The sequence below is a fragment of the Manis javanica genome, chromosome 1 (genome assembly GCF_040802235.1).
Source record: "Manis javanica isolate MJ-LG chromosome 1, MJ_LKY, whole genome shotgun sequence".
Lineage (NCBI taxonomy): Eukaryota > Metazoa > Chordata > Mammalia > Pholidota > Manidae > Manis > Manis javanica.
The window spans coordinates 81,577,223-81,590,321 of NC_133156.1; the positions used below are offsets into that span (position 1 = coordinate 81,577,223).

The following is a 13,099-nucleotide window of genomic DNA, read 5'->3' on the forward strand; positions in this document are numbered from 1 at the left end:
TTATGTGATAAGTTATTTCTCTGGATCGAAAAGAACAACTGAGCTACAGCAAAATGGCAACTAACTTTAATGTTTAACACAGTTTAATAACCTGAAATGGGGTAAGTATGTGCTGTGTTTCCATTAAAAAGTTTCCGGCCACAATTAATTGAACAAAAACTTGTCTTGTTCCAAGATTATTCTTGGAAATGTAATTTTAAAGTCTGTGTGAAATGAGGAAACTTACTTTTTTACCATATGAAAGCAATCTCATTTTTAGGAATGGTTTTTGGAGAGACCTCAGATTTGGTATTTTCCATTTGAACTCGCAGCGTAGGGGCTTGGGAGGGGGAGGAGAGGGACGCAGCTCTGTGTTCTCGCGCCAGCACTGACAAAGGTCTGGTTGTCAATGATACCTTTACAGCTAAATTTACTCCAGAGTGACAGCAACAGGTGCACCTCGGCCTGCCAGACACTTGTGCACAGGGATCACGCATCTTACGGCCTGACGATCAAGGGGGAAAGCCTGGGTCTTCATAGAAAAGGAGAGGAGGCAAACGCAGCCCAAACTGGGGGGTTTCTCTTCAAAGCCAGCTGGTCTGGCTTTATTCTACAGGAATTTTTTTACCTGTCAGAGTTTGGACAACAAAGCCCTCAGCAGGTGCTGACGGGTACAACTTCCTGGAGAAGCAGAAAGGCACTGGTGAGTTTCAATTGCCAAAATATATTTTTTTAATCTCTAAAAGTTGATTTTGTTATCTCGGAAGAGCCACTGCTGAGGTACCTACATTCAGAAAGCTGATGAGACCATGGGAATCAGAGCCAACTAACTCAATATGGGTTTGCCTCCTATAGAGAGTAGAGCTGTTACCATTTGACAATTTTTTAGGTATTAAAACAAAAAGTTTTTTAAAGGAAATACTTGATATTTTTAATGTTGATCTCTTTCATTATCTTCAATATCTGCAAGATGAAGAATGAATTACATGTATATTAGACTATTTAAATAAACACATAAATACCATTCCTCTCTTCATCTAATTCTGTCATAATCTATTCTGTGTAAAATGTTAATTTTTAATAAATCTCCAAATAAAAATGTGAAATGGTACATGCTCTTTTCAAATGTTTGAAGTGTTAGTATTTTTTATGTGTACAATGATAAGAATATGATTAGAAGAAAATATGAAATTAATTATATTTTAGTACATTTAAAAAATATACATATTTCACAGGACATTTAACAATTAAAAGTGACAACATTTTCTCATTATTTTACAAAGAGTTTCTTTTGAGAAAAAAACTTTGGAATAGACAACCGAGACAGTATTGAAGCATGTTTTTGTGTCACTGATTTCCAAAATTAGTACATGTATGTATTTGGTATTTTTGTTTTGTGAATTCAAACGTTTAGGCAAAAATATTTCTTCAGAATAGGATTTTAATTAATACAAAACATGGACAAATGAGACCACATGTTAGGGCATATTTTTAAAAAGTGATTCTATTTCAAGGACTCATTCTTTTAACTATGCTTCACAGCACTTCTCTACAAATTGTTTTACTATACAAATTGAAAACATTTATTTAAGCAAGTAAGGAGCTCAGAGCTAGGGACTATACATAGTAAACATATGAAACCATTTTAATAACCAAATTCCATATTCACAAGCAACATGGGCTAATGAATGTAAAAGACACACAGCATACATTGATCAAGAATGCTATAAATTATTATGCATAAAATCAATTTTCGGGGCTGTGGGGGGTAGAATTGGTGCTTAAGAAGAGAAAGGTTCCTACCAATATAAATTACTATGATGCAATTGTTTTATTCTGATGATCCCATAATTCTCAGCCGACATAGTTAATACATAGTTATATAGTGGGAAAATAATAAGCTCTGACTTTTTTAATGTCCACTGTATCTAAAATGATTTTCAAATCCATGATGACACAGATATGCCACAAATTTATTAGTATTATACTCTTTTAGACTGTCTTAATTGCTCTTTAAAATTATGAAATATTTGCACTTTAAAAATTACCAGAACTGATCCACCCAAACAAAAAAATCTAATGTTTTTAAAACATAATCTTATCTACATTTTAAGGAACCTGTATTTTAAAAAATTAAAACCCAAATCTGATTTTCATTATAAATTATTACATGTGAAATATGGGTACATTTTATTTGTTAAAAAGGAATATATTGTGGTTTCAAACTGCTTTTTTTGTGTGGTATTTTGTCATTCTTCATTATATTGATTTTGGCACCTGAGTAACCATGGTCATTGAACTTTTTGTTTTTATTGAAGTATAGTTGATATACAACCTTGTATTCGTTTCAAGTGTACAACACAGTGGTTGACCAGTTACCCACATTATTAAATCCTTACCCCAACTAGTGCAGTTACTGTCAACATAGGAAGATGTTACAGAATCATTGGCTATATTCTCCATATTGTATACTGTCATCTCGGTGACCAACTTAGATTATGACTGAGAATTTTTATGCCCCTTTATCACCTTCTGGTCACTGAATTTATTAGATAACTTCATTAGTGTCTTAAATAATGAGTATGTATTGCATGCACTTGATCATTTTTTCATTTCTCTGTTCTGTTAAATACTATATTCCTAAAATATCAGAGTACTCGCTTTTAAAGATAACTTACCACTACAAAATAGAATATACAATCTTAAGTCAACTTCAGAATTATATTTGTTTTTATGTGCATTACTGCTGGCTATAATTATTATATTGTTTGTCATTAAGTATAAGCAATATAAAAGCTTCTTCCAAACATTTTTATGACTCCTGTGAATTATTCAAGTGTGACTAAACCAATGTTAGTTTCATTGTTAGAAGCAATTTAGGTATAGCCCAAATATCTCTAAATAATCAAAACGTATCATTTTAACCATGTCTCGCATTGTGGGCTTAATCTAAAAATCCATGATTTTTTTTTCTTTTAATTATGAGAAGAAAGCTTTAATTCCTATTTTTACAAGCAGTTGCATGTTTGTCCTTTCTGATAAAACTTTAACTTTCATGTCATGCAAATACCTACCTATGCCAACTCCTTCAATATATGAGGATGGTTTCTTTTAATATGTCTTAATCAGAATTGTGGCTTAAAGTTGCAATGACTCATACATGCCATAAAAGCTTAATTTTAAAAACATATGCATTTTATGCATATTTGTAATACATCTTCATATCTTAAGGACAGCTTGTTTATAGTGGAGAAAAATTAAGTATTCTCCTGTTTCAGAAAGACACTTGAAAAACATTTTGTTTACCTTACATATTCATAGGGAAAATCTTGATTCTCCCAGCAACTACCTTCAGTAAATATATTGTGAATATCAATCATTTTAATTTCAAGACAATGAAGTTTCTAGCTAAAATGGTTTACTTGTAAGTATTTAAAGAAACAAAATATTTTGGCAGCTTTATATGTATATCCTCATTGACCAACCACCTGACTGACAGCTGTCAACTGTCTGTGGGCCAAATGCAACCCAGTAAAGATAAAAATTACACATTACTCATCCCTGCTGATAACACCTGGTGCCAGTAGGTTTTCAAATAGGAATAACTAGACTGTAGTTATAAAGAAGTAAAAGGGGAATCATTTTGACTTCTTAACATGCCTCCTTCACAGTTAACTTATTTCCCCTTCCTTTTCTTATTTATCCCCCTTCTATGTCCATATCTCTTACCTACAAAGAGTTAATTTCCTTAAAGGAACTTCAGATGCACATAACAAGTGTGTGTCTGTGAAAACACTGGGCAGCCAGATGACAATGCCATGTATTTCTTTCGATCAAATCTTCTCTCGAGTTCATGGAATCTTTGAGTTGTGAAAAACAGTCTTTGATGCTTTCAAAGACTCATTTTAAAGAAAATAAAGAAAGAAACACAAAAACTAAATCCATCCAACGTCATCAATGTGAGGTTGTAGATGCACCCTTGGGTTTGTCTCCCAGCTTCATACCAGTGATTTTTCCCTGTTAGACTTTAAATATGTGGACTCTCAAACTATAAGCAAAAAAGAGCATATGGAAAATTAACCTAAGTTACATTCCTTTGGAGAATGATTTTCAGTCACCAAACTTAACATCTGATTAGAGATACACATAGCTTATCAGAGCATTATTAAAATATAGTATTAAAAAAGAGCATAAACACATGAAAATATCTATGGTATAATTTTTTTTAGATTCTTTTTACCATTTAAACTGACTTTCAAACTGAAAATGTTGATGGTGTATGACATAGTAAAAATAAAAAATAATCAATGCAATATATATGCTTAGGAGATGAGTACAGAAATCAAAAGATCAGTATTTTTTGTTGATAATACTGCACAACATACTGCTTCAGTCAAGGTCATGAAAATATAGTCAAACTAGATACTTATTTCTTTTCTGACCTTCCAGAAAAGGTATTGTTTACAAGGTGTCTACCATGTCCTGAATTTAAAAGAATTTATCTTAACCCTGGGCTTTGGAGCAGTAGTGGCCTGTGAAAAGTGTTTACTTTAAAACCAAGACTTGCAAGTGTAGTTTTACAAAAGTGAGTGGGGGCCTGCTCAAAACATTAATATAGGATATGGGAGGAAAGTGTGGACAGGGTTGCCCTGCAAGGGATTGGTCAAAAAGAATTTCCAACAGCTCTAGGATACCATTTAGCAACCAAATTGTATATCTAAATTTACAAATGTACTTGCTTATTCCATTACATTTAGTCCAAATCAACATTAGTCATTAATCAGCAAACCTTTTAACAATATGCCATAACAGTATGCAAATCAATCACAAGCAAAATAATCAGTAAATAATATCTATTTCTAACAATCATGAAAGACAGGGGTGCCAAAGCAAAATATGCAAAATCACAAGACTTTCAAATAAATTCAATCATCTCCCTGCATCTCAAAGTGGTGGTAGTGAATGACTTGTCCCTCATCTGCTTTGAAAGATCACAGGTTTCTCCTTAGAGCTGAAGAGTGCTGTCCAAAGAGTCCCAGACCAGTAGGTAGCTCTAAGTCGGAGTCTCTTTCACTGCTTAGTAATTTTGCAACTGGAAACAAGTCACGTACCTCTGCCAGGCTACTGAATGGATGAAACTTTTGTGCTGGCTCTGTGTAAATCATAGAAAAGGAAGTTTTAGTTATCCACTAGGTGTTTCCTCCACTTTGTGTGAAGTCCCCAAAGGATTTAGGACCATACTGGTGGGTTCCTATCTGCAACGGCTTGTCCTGCCTCTCCCTTTTTGCTGTAAGTAGCCCACCATGCTGGCATTTCAAATAATTAACACCAGTATTTAGCCTGTGAAATCAGTGGGCAAAACAAAACTGCTATGTAATACACTACTGACCAGCTGGCTGTATTTTGCCCAGTTAGGTACCCTGATTACAAAACATGAAAGGTCTTACCTTCAAAATTATATTGCGCATAGCTTTGAGCTTTCCAGTATGCTCTATAAAGCCAAGTTGACCCCAAAGGCTTAATGGTCATTTGATGTTTTTAGTTTTACGAAATGGGAGAAAATTTTTAAAAGGGCAAAAACGCTCACCATACTCACTGCTGCAAGCCAGGATGAGAATATATTTGTTGGTGTCAGAAATACACTGGAAAAGAAACTGTGCATCAGAGAACCCCTAATTTGAAGTGTTAAAAATATCTGGATCCACGAGAGGTTCATGGCAGCAGCTGGGTATGGAGAGAGGCTAAAAGGTTGGGAACTGGGATCACCGTTTTGCCTGAGATGGCAATGTTGTGAAGGCCCCTTATGATTGTTTGGCAGACAGAGGTAATTACTGAGGTGAAAAGGAGCATTTGTATTGATTGAAAGTCTCTTCAGTGAAAAGTCACATTTCTCAAGTTATCAGGAAGAGTGGTTAGTCCCGGTTGCTGGGAATCTGGGCTCACAACCGCTGACAGTCACTGAGGCATGACCATGCTTGTGAGGTATCACCAATGGTAGAGGTCTGTGGATCTGAAGCCCATTTTACATTTTCCTGGCATACCAGGATCCATGGAACATGTTCCAACCAAGAAGAGATAAGCATTATCCCTCAGATAAACCAAGATGAAGAAGTGTATAGAAATTTGAGATAAATGGGTCCCCATATTGCTTAAACAATTTTCTAAGTACAACGGGCAGAATATATGTGGTATGTCTTTTTTGCCTGTTTATGAACCAAGACAAGCACTGGAAAGATTCATATCATTTTGAACTCTCTGTCTTACTCCTCCGAAAGGCATTCACTAATTTTAAAGTTTCATAAAACTTGTTAAGATTAGTTGAGAGAAGAGAACAAATAATGGAGAAAAGGTAAGGTTGTGGAATTAGGACTTGGGAGATCTTATGCTTTCCCTTACCCTAAGGCAGCCGCTTGCATACAAAATTTACCTAAGAAACACCTAGGAGCTAATTAAAGTGCAGATTGCTGAGACTGTGGCTCAGTAAACCTGAGGTGGAGCCGAGGAATCTGGAATCTGAGGCCCTCTGATAAACTGCTCCCTGCGCTACAGCGCTCAGTCCTCACAGGAGCCTTCTCTTCTTGAAACAGTGGGTTCTCCTGCTCTATAGTAGCAAGAAAACTATCATCTACCGATCTCAGGTCCTGAAAGGTCAAAGGGAATATATGGATACAGCCACAGATATTATATGTCCATTTTTATTTACTGTCTGATATAATTGTGCATAATGAGTTCATTTCTTTAATTCTTTTTATGTGGACTGGCAAATGATAAGGTCCACCCAATACTAGTGATAAGCCACAAATCATTCTCAACTTCCACTTGAGTTTCAGGCACTAAATATGGCTTGAAATATAGAAAAATTGCCTGAACTGACTCTTCAAGAAAGTCCTGAAAAATCTACACAGACAGGGCTTATTATGAGAATTATGTATGCATGTATGGTCAAGTTTTAGAATGCTCAGTTAATTATCACTGACCTGGGGTGTTTAAGAGGTTACTGCCCAGCAATAATGTGAAGGAAACCATAGGCTTTATTCTCCTATGTGCAAGTTATTTTTGTGGCCTCAGGCTACACAAACCAGAATCTTACTGCTGCATCAGGGTGAGGTGAGAATGTGAAGATGGCTGAACATAAATCCTTAGCAAATACTAGATAAACAACACAAGCACATACCTTACTTGTTGTGAGTTAATCATCATGGTAATCAAAGAGTAATTATAGTTATTAATAACAAAAATAATCATACAAACTCTTCTATGACCATATTGTCTATAGTATACGTCATCGATTGTTTAGAAATAAGCTCATTCATCAGCAGTATTTTAATTTGAAGCGATTCAGATACATAGAAAAATATTAATAATATCCTCTGGTTCTGAAACACAAAATGTAACTTTCCAAAGCACTGAAAAAAAATCGGATTAAGAATAACTAGTTTTGTGTGTTTAGGTGTGTGTGCATGTTCATGTATTCACTGAATTCACAACTAAAAAATAAAAAGTTTACAACTGTAAATGTGATGTGGTAGGAAAGATGAAATAAGAAAGGAAATGAAGAAGGAAAAAAGGAAGGAAATGAAAAAGCTGGGAGTTAATCTGTTGACTATTCAGCTATCACTAACGTGGTCAAGAGGAGTAAGAAAACTAGAATGTTTCTTAGCCTCGTTAAAACATGTTCAAAATCTTTTACTTAAAATCATATTTCATTTCAGAATCTCTTCAGAATGATGATTTTTAACATAAAGTACATTCCATTTGACATGGATGCTCCATTTGTACAGGTTTAATGCTATATTTACAAAGTTGGGAATACTTAATTTACATGCCCCAGCTCTGCACACAGGAAGATGAATTAACAGTGATTTCATAGGGGAGATAAAGAGTAGAATGTATTTTGCCCTCCAATCCTGAACCTCTCTTCAACCTTTCCAAACTCTTCCCCTCATCCAGGAAGCAAGACATATTCTCATCCCAAGGTTCTTATATCCCCTTCAAGAGGTTTCTGGAGAAATAATCACTAGTTATGCCTCTGGTGGTTTTGGAGGGCAGAAAGGAATGCACACAGAGTGAGACCAAGTGACAAGAAGGTTGCTATGCAACTCTATACAAAGAGGGAACAGAGAGCCACTGGAACAGCAGGTACTAATGTGGACTATGTTTTAAGGAAAAATAATATGTAGACAAATTTCCAAGGTGCATCATGATATTTTGTTGATAGAGAGCTTGTCTTCCAATCCCAACCTTTCTGAAAACAATAGGATCTCTTCAGGTAAGAGCCAGGTTTCTCATTGACTTGCACCCAGAGCTTATCTATAGGTTGGCAAATTGAGTGGCTGCAGAGGGAGGGACCTAAGACATGCTGATATCCTGACCAACACAGAATTATGTATGATCCTGGAGACTCCTTTGGATTCTGAGCTCTTTTCAGAAAACTCTTGAAGAGAAGTGCATTTAAAGGAGTGACACACTGATAGTGTGTCATGAAGTAAGTTGTTGGAGCAGTTGGCTCCTCTGACAGAACACAGTCCGAGAGAATTCTGGAACATAAAGAGGCTGCTGAGGAATGAAGGGACCTTCTGGGTCAGATCACATCAGTGAAAGGCCATGAAGAGATAGAGGCACCCAATAAAGAGCTATTATTGATTTTAACAATTGCTGCTGGGTGAGTGGAGCCAGACTGAAAGGGCACGTTGAAGGTGAGTATAGGAAAGTTGGTGAAACAAAGACAAGCTTCAGCAACCTTACAATTCTGCCCATACCACACAGATAATATTGATTTCAAAAGACTTAAAAACTCAAGTTGAATAGGAAGACACTAATTTCATATATTTATGCTAAGGTTCCTTAAATTTAAGTGTAAGATTATGTAGTCAATAAGCGATTTAGAAGTTGTCTGATATAACTAAAAGAAATATAATCTTGGAGCCTTATTCTGGACAGAGATAATTATTTTCGTAAGTCTGATAAAATCTAATATGAATACAGAAAAAAGTTTCTCTGAAAAGAATATTATATGGAACACTGACAAGGATAACGTAAATTGGCAACCTCAAAAGGTAAGACTTCTTGGTATACTATATATTGCTTTAATCAACATATTATCATAAATATGTTTTATACTTATTTCCAATAAAATGTTTATTATGAAATAAAAACTGTTTATTATGAAAAAAAAAGTCTGAAAGCTGACAGAAAAGAAAACATCTTCTAAAATATTGCTAGATAACGAAATCATTGAGATGTTTTTCAGGAATATGAGCTAGTTGTTGAAAGTGAAAGAGTATAATGGTAGTGAACGTTTATTGAGCACTTTCTACAGCCAGGCACTAAGTGGCTATAGAAGTACAAGTTCATGTCCTTCTCTCAGCAAAATATTATCCTGAGTAGATCCTGTACTTTCCCCATTTTACAACAAGGACATTTAGAAAATTAAGGTCAAATGGTTATTAAGTGTCTGAGCCTGGATTTTAATCCAGAGTCTTGATTTATGGCTCCCTGCCTGTTATACATTTGTTAAAAAGGTATTCCCCACAATGTTCATACACGATGTGTAACTTTTAATCGGTGAAACTGACTTAAAAAATTATCGGACCTTTTATAAGTGTTCCTTGTCTCCTTAAAGTCTACCTCTTCCTATCAGGGAAACCCTTGGAATTCCCCTTTTGTATCTATGATTAGTGTCAATTTATGAGCTAGATATCAAATAATCTGCTGCTTTATAATCACATCATAGTTTTCATCAATCACCCTGTTCACTACATTTGGTTTGGATTTAGTTTCAGGAACAAATTCATCCTTAATGATAATGATTTGCCAACAATCAGACTATTCTTAAGACTGCGTAGTAAATTCCTAAGGAGATTCCTATAGGGACTTGCACAAAGACAACATTACTGAAATAGGCAAATAACCCCCTAAAGTATCTACCTTGAAAAGGATGACACACGTTTAGACATGTGTTTCTGAAATATTTTCTAGGGGGAAAAAAATATCAATCACATCATCTCAGCTCTCATCATCCCTATGCAAAGGTTATGAGTATAAGGAAGCAATATAGCATTTTAGCTAAGGGCATCTACTGAAGACCAACAAGCCTGATTTCATGTCCTTCGGCTATGTGATCCTGGGCAAGTAATGTCCTCTCTCTAAGCGTTAGTTTTTAAAATCTGTAAAACGGGGAGAATAGTAGTACCTATCTGAAAGGTTGTTTTTTGGATAAAAAGATGTAAAGTGTATAAAGCAGTTAATAAAATACAATTAAATTAATTAAAGCAGTTAATACATCACTGACAAATGGTGCATGGCATTAAGGTGTTAGCTAAGCACTTTGAACTTATTTCAACCCACATTCTAATAAGACAGTATTCTTTTTGCATTTTCTACTACAAATGTCACTGCATTGCAAATATGAGTATTATTGATCTAGAAATATTAAACCACAAATTTGGTAAAAAAATTATCTACAGGAAATCAGACTTCTTTGGTTTGGGTCTCTGATTCAGTGAACTAGTATACACTGGTAAAACAAACCAGTTTTGATCATTGACTTTAATTTAAAAGTTTATTGTATTTCACTTTTAATTCTCAACATATTCCAAAGTAATTTAGAGAGACTTCATCCTAGACAATGAAAAGTAATTCTCTCTCTTCCCAGTAAGTTAGAATATGGATATAAACAGATGTTGTTAAATCTAGTATGTATTGGAAGCATATAAATCTATGAATGACTTTGTCTTCTTGAAAAAATTAAATTTGATATTATTTGCTTGGTTTTAAAATTTCACCAATTAAATTTTATAAATTTAAAATTTATAAAAATAAACTATTTTAGTAATAATTTTGTAAGTTCTCAGCTAAGTAAAATACTATCATTTGGTAAATTACCTACAAGCTAAAGGAAACAAGGTACATTTTGTAGCATTGTTGGTTTTCTTCTATTGTTCTCCACTCCTTTGTCATAACTTGGTGTTCTTAACGAGGAGAGTCAGCATGAATATGAGATACAAATTGTTTACTGATGATCTCTTAGTCTGCTTTTTTTTCCTGTAATACCTACTTACACAAATTATGAAATCAATAGGAATCATACACATCCCAAGTGGGGCTTTATTAAAACCTAAAATGCAAAATGTTTATGGCTTCTGTTTTTTAAGAAGTAGTTATCAGTTACCTACATGTAGCTGAACACATGTACTGTTGATCATGTGTTCAACAGAGAACTACCTCTAGGTCCCTCTTGAGCATAATGCTCCATTAGGCATTCCATGGGCTCCCCCTTCCCAGCAGGTCTCTGCCCATTCCTGTTGCTATAGATGGCCATCAGACATTTGGAATGACATCACGAGATAATCTGAGCAGGCTCTGCCCTAAAGAATTCAAGCTAGCAGGAGACTGAAGATATCAATGTCTTCCTGGCTGACAACAACATTCCAAAGGTCAACCAGGGTGAAAAGAGAATGGACTTGGGAGTCTCCAGTGCCCTTTCAACAACCAAGCAACCAAGCAGCTAAGAAGTATAAGGAAGAATCCTTAAAAAAAAAAAAAAAAAGACAAAGGAAGCCTCAAAGTATCCTAAAGGCACCATGCCTGTGAAAGGGAAATAAGGCAACCTATGCCTTAACTCAGGAAATTTTAGAACTGAAGAGGTCTCTGCCTCTTAAAGTAAAACTCACGAATAGTTTTCTTCTTGAAACCAATTCCAACCCCTTTGACAATCTACTTCTTCAACTTTTTCTGCTGTGACAGCCCCAGTATGGGGTAAATTGTCCAACTTAATGATTTACAGCTAGAAATTCTTTGCAGCAGAATAAGAAAGGTTAAATTTACTATAGTTTACCACTTCTCCAGTCCTGTGCTTTTTACATTGAGTAGCTCATTTCATCTTCATAACAAAGTTTTAAGGGTAGCACTTTGTTCCACATTCTATAGATAAGGAAAATGAGGCAAAGGAAGGGTCAGTAACGTGCATAATCATACAGTTACCATGTGATAGAGCCAACTGGCTTTTGGCCACATGGCCTCTTCCTAGTCAGACCAGCCTTACAGTAGTCAGCCATGGAAAGGTTGAGGCCTTCTGGCACATTTGCATGCACTTGCAAATTAAAAAGATTTTTCTAGTTTATTAGGATTTCAGGGAGAATGGGAAGAACCTTTCCTACCATGAACCACATGCAAATGGTAAAGTAATACATGACATAAAAACAATTCAAATATGCATCCACCTGGGGGAAATCCAAGCTTTAAAAATCATTTCAGTTATTGTTTAAAAATTATCATTTGTGAGTACTCTTATCTGAACACTTAGGGGTCCTTTGCTAAAGGTTAACTTAAAAGCTAATTATATAAACAGCCAGAATTAACACAAACATTTCACCCCAAATAATAATAATATAGAGGATAATCATGGCAAAAACCAAGCAAGCAAGCAAGTAAAAGCTAGAAAGTTTATGCTTTGTTTCTAAATCTTTTGATCGTTCTGTTAGCTTACATGCCTTGGATAATATAATTTGGAATTAAGTTTTGTTCATGTAATTAGCATTTCTGGTCAAATTCTGCCCTAGTAATATCAGTCTTAGATATAACCAGTGTAGCTAACAATACTTCCATGGAATTTGAGGAAGATTCTGCCTTGCTTTGCTAACAATTTTCACCTTATGCAACACCTTTCCACCCTGACCATCAGTGTGGTTTTTAGCTCTTACTTTAAATGGATAATCCCGTTTCCTCAGGAATACTTAAGTATAAGCAAGCACAATGTTACCCCATTTAGTCTTTTTAAAAAGGCACTACATGGATGACTCTATAGCATCTTACTACGCTCACAGACAGTGACTGAAACGGGGTGGGGGGTGAGGACTTGATAATATGGGTGAATGTTGAAACCACAATGTTGTTCATGTGAAACCTTGATAACAATTGTGTATCAATGATACTTTAAAGAAAAAGGCACTATATGAATCTATGACACTACCAATAATAAACCTTTAGTTTGGTAGATATGCACCTAATTCTATATTGAATTGAATTTCTTCCTGGAGGAATGTTTACCAGCACTTTCTCTTGTAAAAGTGTATTCCTGTCTAAAATCTTCTATCAGGTTACCTTTCTGTAGAGTTGATTT

The 13,099-nt window shown here is 35.1% G+C and overlaps 1 protein-coding gene across 13 annotated transcripts in view; it reads left to right on the plus strand.

The window, feature by feature from the left end:
- The first annotated feature begins 484 nt into the window (after positions 1 to 484).
- Positions 485 to 13,099, plus strand: part of MEF2C (myocyte enhancer factor 2C) — a 160,968-nt gene continuing 148,353 nt past the window's right edge. For 5 of the 13 annotated variants that reach the window (XM_037012031.2, XM_037012032.2, XM_017653597.3 and 2 more), the window contains exon 1: positions 488 to 682. The gene's annotated coding sequence lies outside the window, so the exon portion shown is untranslated. Of the gene's footprint in view, positions 683 to 8,097; positions 8,119 to 13,099 lie in introns of those variants that run through there. The other 8 variants (XM_073234259.1, XM_037012039.2, XM_037012042.2 and 5 more) reach the window with 5 other exon arrangements.